Raw genomic sequence first — 11,003 nt, 5'->3', positions numbered from 1 at the left:
GGTCAGGTATTTGACATCGATCTTCTTCCCGTTACGCTCGGTAGTTTTGACATAGTGGTAGGCATGGATTGGTTGTCTAAGCACCAAGCGGAGATTTTGTGTAAGGAAAAAGTTGTGCGTATTCCTCTCCCCGATGGAGAGTCATTAACAGTTCAAGGACATCGTAGTGGGACGATGGTTGGTATTATCTCGGCCATGCATGCGCAGAAGTATCTACAAAAGGGGTATCCTGCAATGTTAGCGTTAGTTACTAACGCTCTGTCTGAGGAGAGAAAGATCGAAGACCTACCAGTGGTGCGAGACTTCGCCGATGTGTTTCCAGAGGAGCTACCAGGGTTACCTCCTCACCGTCAAGTAGAATTTCAGATTGATCTTGCGCCGGGAGCGGCTCCAATTGCTCGAGCTCCTTACCGGCTAGCACCTGGAGAGTTACAGGAGCTGTCTAATCAGCTACAGGAGTTGTTGGATAGGGGTTTCATCCGACCCAGTTCTTCGCCTTGGGGAGCCCCAGTTCTGTTTGTGAAGAAGAAAGACGGGTCATTCCGTATGTGTATCGATTATCGAGAGCTCAACAAGGTAACCATTAAGAACCGCTATCCGTTACCACGAATCGACGACTTGTTTGACCAGTTGCAAGGGTCAAGTTTCTATTCGAAGATCGACTTGAGATCGAGTTATCACCAGGTAAGGGTTAGAGAGGAGGATGTTCCCAAGACGGCTTTTCGAACGCGCTACGGACACTACGAGTTTTTGGTTATGCCGTTTGGGTTGACAAATGCACCAGCGGTCTTCATGGATCTCATGAACCGCGTATGTAAGCCATATCTCGACGAGTTTGTTATAGTGTTTATTGACGACATCTTGGTTTATTCAAAGAACAGGGAGGATCACGAGCGTCACCTACGTCTTATCTTGGAACTTTTGAGAAGGGAACAACTGTATGCGAAGTTTTCTAAGTGCGATTTTTGGATTCGAGAAGTACATTTCCTTGGCCACGTTGTTAATGAAAAAGGGATACATGTGGATCCTGCAAAAGTAGATGTGGTTAAGAATTGGGCGGCACCAAAGACTCCCTCTGAGGTGCGCCAATTTCTTGGTCTTGCTGGATATTATCGGAGGTTTATTAGAGATTTCTCAAAAAGCGCACAACCTCTCACCTCGTTGACATAGAAGAACACGGTATACTCTTGGGGAACGAAGCAGGAAGAGGCCTTCCAGTTGTTAAAACAGAAACTTTGCAGTGCACCGATCTTGTCGTTACCAGAGGGTACCGAAGATTTTGTGGTTTATTGTGACGCTTCGATTCAGGGTCTCGGTTGCGTGTTGATGCAACGCGAGAAGGTGATAGCTTATGCTTCTCGTCAGTTGAAGGTACACGAGAAGAACTATACGACTCACGACTTGGAATTAGGAGCGGTGGTATTTGCGGTGAAGATCTAGAGGCACTATCTGTACGGTACCAAATGCACCATCTACACCGACCATAGGAGTCTTCAGCATATCTTCGACCAGAAAGAATTGAATATGCGGCAACGACGATGGGTTGAACTGTTAAATGATTATGAATGTGCCATCAAGTATCATCCGGGCAAGGCGAACGTCGTAGCTGACGCCCTCAGCAGAAAGGATAATGCACCTAGGCGTGTGCGAGCATTGCAACTCATGATCCAGTCCAATCTTCCTTCCCAGATACGAGACGCCCAGTTAGAAGCGTTGAAACCAGAGAACGTTCGAGCTGAAGCTTTACGCGGCTCAAGGCAACGATTAGAACGAAAGGGAGACGGTGCTTACTACGTAACCGGACGCATCTGGGTCCCACTCTATGGCAGCTTACGAGAACTTGTAATGGAGGAGGCACATAAGTCACGTTACTCCGTACATCCTGGATCAGATAAGATGTACCACGACTTGAAAACTACATACTGGTGGCCTAGCATGAAAGCCCACATAGCAACCTACGTCAGCAAATGTTTGCCTTGTGCTAAAGTCAAAGTGGAACATCAAAAGCCCTCAGGTCTACTGCAGCAACCAGAGATACCCACATGGAAGTGGGAACAGATCGCCATGGATTTCGTGACAGGGTTACCTCGAACTCAGGCTGGGAACAATACCATTTGGGTGATTGTCGACCGTCTCACGAAATCAGCGCATTTTCTGGCAATCAAAGAAACAGACAAGTTTTCGCAACTGGCAGCGATCTACCTTAAGGAAGTAGTTTCTAGACACGGGGTACCAACTTCTATCATTTCAGATCGAGATCCGCGTTTCACTTCTGATCTTTGGCAAGCAATGCATAAGTCGTTCGGTTCACGACTCGACATGAGTACCGCTTATCACCCGCAGACGGATGGTCAAAGCGAGTGCACCATCCAGACACTTGAGGATATGCTACGGGCATGTGTAATCGATTTTGGGAAAGGATGGGAGAAGCACTTACCGTTGATAGAATTCTCCTACAACAACAGCTACCACACTAGTATACAGGCAGCTCCATTCGAAGCACTGTACGGACGAAAATGCCGTTCACCTCTCTGTTGGCTTGAGGTGGGTGATAGTCAGATCACAGGCCCTGAGCTCGTGCTTGAGACATAAAAAACATTGTGCAGATCCGAAACCGTATGGCCGCAGCTCGCGATCGCCAGAAAAGCTACGCTGACAAGCGTAGTAAACCGTTGGAATTCGAAGTTAATGATCGCGTTATGTTAAAGGTTGACGTGATGTCGTGGTCACAATCAAATTTAATCCCAAAAACAACTATAGATAGTGGTAATAGGGTATCGAACTCAGGGAGTATGTGGAAAGTATGTCGATTGTATAGCTTTGCACTTAAACTAAAATTAGACTAAAATGCAGAAATTAAAACTCAGTGGTTTAGATTGTTGTTTTGGAAAACTAAATTAATAACTAAGAGCAAATTGAAATTGGTTGTTTAACAGATTAGGAAAACAATGACCATCTTAGGATTCAGTTTCTTTAAACAATTGTGTGTAATTCCAACTAGAAAGAGTTACATAGACATAACTCGTGTATAGATAATTGTTGTGATAAAAGGGAACAAAGTACTCGGATTAGATAACGCGAGGTTGTTTCCCGATGACTAATTAATCAATAACCAACCCTAACCCTTCCCGTGATATCTCGATTGCCAACGGCACCAAGAACGTACGATTGAGACTAGAAATTGCAATACCAATTAACACGCTACAAACAATTATGCATACACCATGATAAACAAGCAAACACAAGTTATCATTCTAGAAATTCAGAAATAAACACACAAAAGTTCAAAGGAAACCTGCACCTAAGATGATCACCGAAAGTTCTAGCCACTCATAGCTTGGTGAATCATCATAACAAGCAATTCAATGTTCATACAAATCGAAAACACAAACCGAATGTTAGGAATTGTTTAGAACCAAGCCTAGACAGCCAAAATCGCCCCCAAAGTGTTTCACAAACGTCCAATGATGAGGAATGATGAAAAGGCACCCATAAACCGTCTTAATTGTGGCAGTTACAAAGTGTTCGCAGACTCCACCGTAACTTACGGCCCCACCGTAAGTTACGGTGGACATAAAAGTGTTACGGTGTTTTGAAACTGATTTACGGTGGGAACCAAATGGTTTTCAGGTCCACCGTAAATTACGGTGGGACCGTAATTTACGATGGCAGCCTGAATCTTGTGTTTTGTTCTTCTTTTGCTCCGCACCTCCAACCCGTTCGACTCGAGAGCTTCCAAAGCTGCATTTTTTCTCTCTTTAAGCCTCCAAGCCGTACCTGAGACATAGACAACAATAGTTACCTAATTCAAGATAATTACGCACATAAATGGGGGATAAACTTGTGTTTTAGCATCGCAAAGGGTTGTCCAATGGACCACCCGTCAAAGGTCTCACCCTGGAAGGGTGTGGTGCCTTTTGGGAAACGCGGCAAACTAAACCCTCGTTATGTGGGACCATTCAAAATTCTGGAACGAATTGGAAAGGTGGCCTACAGGTTGGAATTACCTGCTGAGTTGGGTAATGTCCATGATGTGTTTCACGTGTCGCAGTAAAAGAAGTGTTTGGCTGACGAAACACTGGTTGTACCATTTCAAGAGCTGAAGATAGACGACAAGTTACAGTTTGTCGAAGAACCAGTTGAGATTATGGATCGGGAAGTTAAAGTTCGTAAGCATAGTCGTATCCCAATTGTGAGGGTCCGTTGGAACTCGCGACGTGGACCAGAGTTCACGTGGGAACGCGAGGACCAGATGGAGCTTAGGTATCCACATTTGTTCCCCAAAGACAAGACAAAACCTAGCGAATCTAATGTTAATGCAACTAGTGAATTTCGGGACGAAATTCCCATTCAAGTTGGGGATGATGTGACACCCACGGAAAATGCACAACCATCTTGATTTAGCATCGCACCGTTTTGTGATTTACTTCTGTTTGTGGTGTGCTTATCAAATTTCGGGACGAAATTTCTTTCAAGTTGGGGATGATGTGACAACTCGTATTTCGAACCTGTCCTTGTGTAACGTTACGTGATTATGCGAATTTTATTTGAATAACATGTTATCCGAGTTTTGTGTGAAAGTGTGCATGAATGTTTATATGTTACATAACCCGAGTACACAACCCACTTGCCTACGCAACCCATTCGGTCCATGTTGTTGGACTCGAGACCCTGGGGCGGCCCAAGCAGGGATTCGGCCCACTCCCTTCTTATACGGTTACAAGCATACACCTTTAGGGTTTGGCTTCTCATTTGTGCAACAAGGAACACACACAATCTCTCTCGATCGAAACTATAGGCAGCCGAACACTCCTCTCTCTCGAAGCTCTTGTTCCTTCGAAACTATTCTACCAACCGGTTAGTGTTTTCATTGTTATCTGGCTTACATGTGGATATGAATGATTATGTGTTGGTATGAATGATTATGTGTTGATATGATTATTAATGGGATTGCATGATTAGTACCGAAGGAATAAATATAACCGACTGTATGTGTATGATATGCACGGTTTCGATAGGGTGATTAGTCTGCTGATATTATTAACGATTGCATGACAGATTGATAACCATGAGTTAGATGTTAATGGTCTGATCGAATGTTTGGTTGATTTCGGGATTATTGGTTCTTGATAACGATATGAACATGCATGATTCTGGATAAAAACTGTTGTTTGATTTGTTTGGATTATAGCAAAAACTGTTAATTGATTTGATTTGAAACTGTCAAATCTGTTTACAACTTGTTACGGAAATCATGGACTACAAATCAGGAAGTCAGTTACACACCTTGTCTCGACAAGAGATTTCGAATCGAGAACTTCTAGTCTCGACTCGAGATCACATTAGCAACACAAAACAGCATGAACCGAAACCACGGTTGCGGGTCCGATTACGACTCGAGACCGTGTAGTCTCGACTAGAACATGACAACTCGAGAACTCCCTGTTGCGACTCGAGACTTCGAAATCAATATAACCCGAGACCGACTAGTCTCGACTCGAGATTGCTAGTCTCGACTCCAGACCGAGAACATGCACACCCTGTTATTGGACTGGCCCACTGTTACCAGCCCAATTGATTGGGCCGCGTATTTGGACTTTACTTATGTGAAGTTACTGTAGAACTGCCATGCTTATACGTGAACATGATGATCAATGCTTGTACACAACTTGTTACTATATGTGTGGAACATACGTGCAATACTAGCGTGCGAATCTGATTGGTATGATAACTGTGATAGGACGTGGTTGATCACTTTGTAGCTAAATTGAACTGTTGTGTATCATACCGAGCAACCCCAGGTGAGTTCACTGCATTTCTCAAGCATGCGTCCCGGTGGTTTGGGACAACTGGTAAACATTTGGAAGGGAATATTGGGTAAACAGTTAAATTGGGTTTTGGTTATTGAACATGGAATCAATCATTATCGGATTGCCTGTAGGGCAATGGGGTAATTAGTTGATAGCGCTATTAGGTTTGACACCTCACACCGGGCTGTAAGGACGGGCGTGAACTAATTATCTGGGCATCGTTACCAATGCTTGGTTAGGGGCATTGGGGACTGGACACACTTCCAGGTTATTAAGGGGCACACTCCCCGGATACATATGGGCACACTCCCTAGGGTATCTAGCATGTTATAAGCAACATCGTATCACAACGTTGAATCGGCTTAACATACATCTGGTAACAAAACATGATAACAAAACTTGAACTCACCAGCGTCGTCTGACACACTTGTCTGCATGCTTTCAGGTCGTTAGGGTTGGAGACATGGACTTGCTATCTGGGAGTGCTGGAGTGGTCATGGATCGTGGCTTTTGATCAAACAGTTGACTTGGTGGTTTTGAAACTTTAAACAAATGGATATTATTTCACTTATGCTTCCGCTAAACATATCTTTTGGATTTAACGTTGGAATTGGACTTGCTTGGTTAATTAATGTCATGTTTATTTAAATACTTGTGTGGTTCAATGTGATTGATGGCTCGTACTCTGATGTGTCGCACCTCCCGCGGTGCCTCCGCTTGTGATATTTTTGGGGGTGTTACACAATCAACCTAAAAACTTATTTTTGAGACACATTGAGGACAATGTGTAATTTAAGTGTGGGGGGATGCTAAACCTTGAATTTTTGCAAGTCCTAATCACAACCTTACACAAAACTCTATTGGAACCGCTAATCACCCCAATTTTTTTCAAAAAAAAAAAATCACTTTTTTACTTGTCTTGGTTTAAGTTGAGAACTACAAGTTTTAAAAAAGATTATATTTTTACAAATTTACAACCGATAGCGTTGTGATAAAAAGAACCAACATAAGAAAATTATGAAATGGCATGACAAATCTAGTTAAAATTTGATTTATATAATTGATCACATAAAAACCCGTTCCCACAAAAAAGTGAGTTTTGAGCCTTTATTGAGCATACAAATACACATCTTTAAACTAAATGCTTATTTTTCGTTTCTTGTGTGAATAGCCGCTTGGTTTCTTACAACTTTAGAACTTGCCACGATGATACATTCCTGGTCCTTACCAACCTAAACCCGAGTAAGTAAATGATGGAGCCATTAGGACTAACCCTTTTTATTTCTACACCATTATTTTTCTTTTTTTTTACCGCCTACCCAAAATCCCCCTAGTTAACCCCTTTGAGCCTAAACATTTTCATTTCTTAACCCACAAAACAAACACCCATTTTCCCACCAAAGCCTTTTTCTATTTTAAACCCTTTATTTTAGTAACAAAGCTCGGTTTTCATATGACATTCCTTATGAAGAAAAAAAATGATGATGATGAAGCCAAGGAATAAAACAAACAAGTTCATCAAAAAGAACTTTGTTTAAAGAATTGCTTCATTAAAATAAAAACAAAAAAAAAGTCTTCCAAAACCGATGCTTTTACGCCTTTCGCCTTTTTCTACTAACCAATAACCCAACCACCTACCTTTAACCAAGCCTAACCCTTCCCCAAAAAGTCCTCTTGATATCTACAAAGGTTTATAGTTAAAAAGGATGAGGATTGATTTCTTGGCAAGCATACGGTAGAAGTAAGGTCCATGCCGCTCTCAAGTGTTTCACAAAAATACATCTTCGGCCGAGTGTTGAGTGATCTCCCGTGAAGTATGTGAGCTTGTATATAAATGGAATTTTAAAGAAGCATGTTATACCCAAAAAAGTAATTTATCTTATGTAATGTTTTAAATAAATCATGACGAATAGGATTGTAAATAAAATAAAACCTAATAAAAATCTTGGAATCCTGACACTCCATGACAAGCCCAAAAACTTTCTCTTATATCAATTCCATTTGGGAGTGTAAAGCCACATTATAAAGAGCTTTGCTTGAGGACAAGCAAAAATTCAAGTGTGGGGGTATCTGATGTGTGCAAAATGCAACATATAAATTACATCAATTGTGGCATAAAACTAACCCTTTTTTAATACTAATGTTTGAAAAAGTGTGCTTTTGTCTTCCTTTTGTATTTTCAGGATTAAATGAGCTCAAATGAACAAAAGAAGCAAAAAAACAGCTAAATCTAACATAAATATAAGAAAAGGAATAAACATGGCATGCCCGACCCCTCGACAGCATCATCCTAAGCAAAAACAAGAGAACAGAAGGCTGAACACGCCCCGTGCTCAATGAGCACGGGGGCGTGCCCAAGTGTCTGTAGAAAAGACAAAGTTGTAGAAGCTTCTATCACCCACCACGGGGGCGTGCCCAGCGGACACGGGGCCGTGGTCAACTCTAGGATTCGCAGAATCTAGGGAAATCTTGATAGTACAGATACGTTTCTGCACACGGGGTCGTGCCCAGCGGACACGGGGGCGTGGTCAACTAATGCATACAAACTGCATTTAATGAAGAAAGAGAAGATTAATGGACACGGGGCCGTGTCCGGGCTTCTGTGCAGGCTATAAATAGGGGTGCTTGGCTCACTTGTAAATCATCCCTTGGCAACCACAGCTCTCACACTTCACCCACACTCCACCACCACCACAACACCATCATCCACCACCATCCTCCATCATAGAGTGTGTGTAGTAGTCTCGGGATCCAAGTTTGATCGTAAGAGTTCTTTACAATCAAAGGCCATGTTTGCCTAAGTCTCTTACATCACTTGGTGATAACAAGCATTTAGTGTAATACTTTTTATTTTTAATCTTTTCGCACTTTTTACTTGGTTATGTATTAATGACTTTAATAACTAGTTTCTTATGTTGAAGGTGAGTCTTCCTTATCATTTGTCTGTGGTGTCTTGGCGTTATTTTACTATCTATATAAATTAAAAGATTTACACCATTCATATCTCCACGGTCTATATGGAGATATGTTGGCTACCTGGTCGTGGGTTAAGGGAATGGTTTGGTAAGATCTTGCTTTGTTCAGTGAATTGATCCTGCAAGAACCCGGGTCAAGCTTAGTAGGATCTCCTTCAATACCCACTGGTATTGGATGGCGGGGGTCCGAATTTCTTGATTCCCTCATATGTAAACTACTATTAATATATTAACCCGGCTACTTAGGACTGTATCCATGCTGACTCGGACTACTTAGCCGAGGGTAACGTCACCTTCAAAAGAGGGGCCTACCACATTACGCATTAATAACTTAATTAATTATCTTTCAATAATCCGACCCTTTAGGATTGTATCCTTGCTGACTCAAACTACTGGGTTGAGGGTAACGTCACTTTCAAAAGAGGAGCTTACTACAATAACTAAGATAATATCTTAATAAGTGCAAAAGTGCGGAAATAATCAAAGGTTACACTAAAGGCGAGTCGGATCCAAGTGATTCATCTTGTCTATCTGTTTTTATTTTATTTTTATTTTCAGCATTTTAGTTTTTATTTTCTAGTTTAAAACCTTTTTCTAAATTTTTGATTTGATTAGACGTTAAGGATAAACCAGTATTAAAAGTTCTTGTGTCCTTGGACGATCTCGGTATCTTACCAACACTATACTACGCTCACGATGGGTGCACTTGCCCATATGTGTGTTTGGTGTTAGTAAATATCATGTTTTATAAATTTAAAACTTGACTAAAGTGGTTAAAAAGGGCTAAAAATATACACAAAAATATAGTACACCACACATGCATCAGTTATACACCGACACGAAAAATTCAAGCGTCTCATTGTGGGAAGACGATTGGCTATCGCTATCGCTGTTCATCGGAAACGTCGAATCCGTAGGAAAATCCATTTGTGAAATATGTAGAATGTGTGATATGTGTTTGTGTTTTGGTGTGGGTGAAATGGTATAAACATTGTGAAGTATATATAGATTGTTTAAAGGTTTTTTTATTAAACATAACGTTCAAAAATAAACGGTCAAAACACCTCAATGGTCGGATTTTTTAAAGTTCAACACGTAAAAAACATAACGTGTTTTGTGTTTAATGCGTGAAGAATGGTTGGTGGCGGCGATAGTGTTTTGTCGATGTTTACATGTGATGGGGTGGTATCACGGACCACCCTGGGTGCCCTAATTGTACAACTGTACAATCTAATACAAGCCTCCTTTGTTCTCTATAACAAGTGACATGGTATCGCAGTGTTTCTGATTCTTGAATAGCTTTCTGATTCTTGAACACTTTGTTCATCATCTACAATAATTCAACCTCAAACCAGAAAAAAAAATCAAAACTCCGAAAAATCGATCAACAACTGCCGCAATCAGCCATCAACAACCAAAAATCAAAACCCTAAAAATTCTATTCTCTCAAAACACAGCCGCAATTATGAACACAAACCTCAATCTTTCATCTTCTTCTTTAAACGCTATTCTATCACAACAAAAATCCAGCTAAATCAATTTCAATCGAATCAATATTGAACAATAACCAGCAATCGCAACAACACAACTATTGTTTTCTTCAAAACGCATAAAGTTATAGTTCAGATTTATCAAATACGCTGGACAACACAGCGTATTTGTACGATAACGTTATAGACAACGTATTTACGTTTAAAAAAATCAGAAAAAGGAAAAAGAAAAAATAGACTATTTTTGAAAAAGGAAAAACTGTTTGAGAATGGTTAATCACACATTCTATGAGTTGTTGAAAGACTATTCGTTAACAAGTGGGGAAGCCTATTTAACAACACAGAAAAACAGTGATCAAGTCAGTTCTTGGATTTTTGATTGTGGAGCTACTGATACGATGACGTACCACTTCGTCTCTACAAAGAAATCAAACAGAACCCACAACCTGCAAATGGAAAAAATGCTTTAGTAAAGGGAGGAGGTACTGTCGAAATATCTCCCAATCTGAGACGTTCAAATTGTTTATATGTTCCTTCATTAACACAAAAATTGTTATCAATAAGTCATGTTACAAAGGAACTCAATTGCACAGTTCTAATGCATCCTCATTTTTGCATCTTACAGGACATCAGGAAAGATAATTGGGCGTGTCATTGAACGACGTGGCTTATACTATGTGGATGAGGTGACAGTCAGGGACTGCGATGCTTGCTCACAGAACAAAGAG

This window comes from Helianthus annuus, chromosome 4 (assembly GCF_002127325.2).
Source record: "Helianthus annuus cultivar XRQ/B chromosome 4, HanXRQr2.0-SUNRISE, whole genome shotgun sequence".
NCBI lineage: Eukaryota > Viridiplantae > Streptophyta > Magnoliopsida > Asterales > Asteraceae > Helianthus > Helianthus annuus.
The sequence above is the reverse complement of the archived record's forward strand: the minus strand, read 5'-3'. Positions refer to the sequence as shown.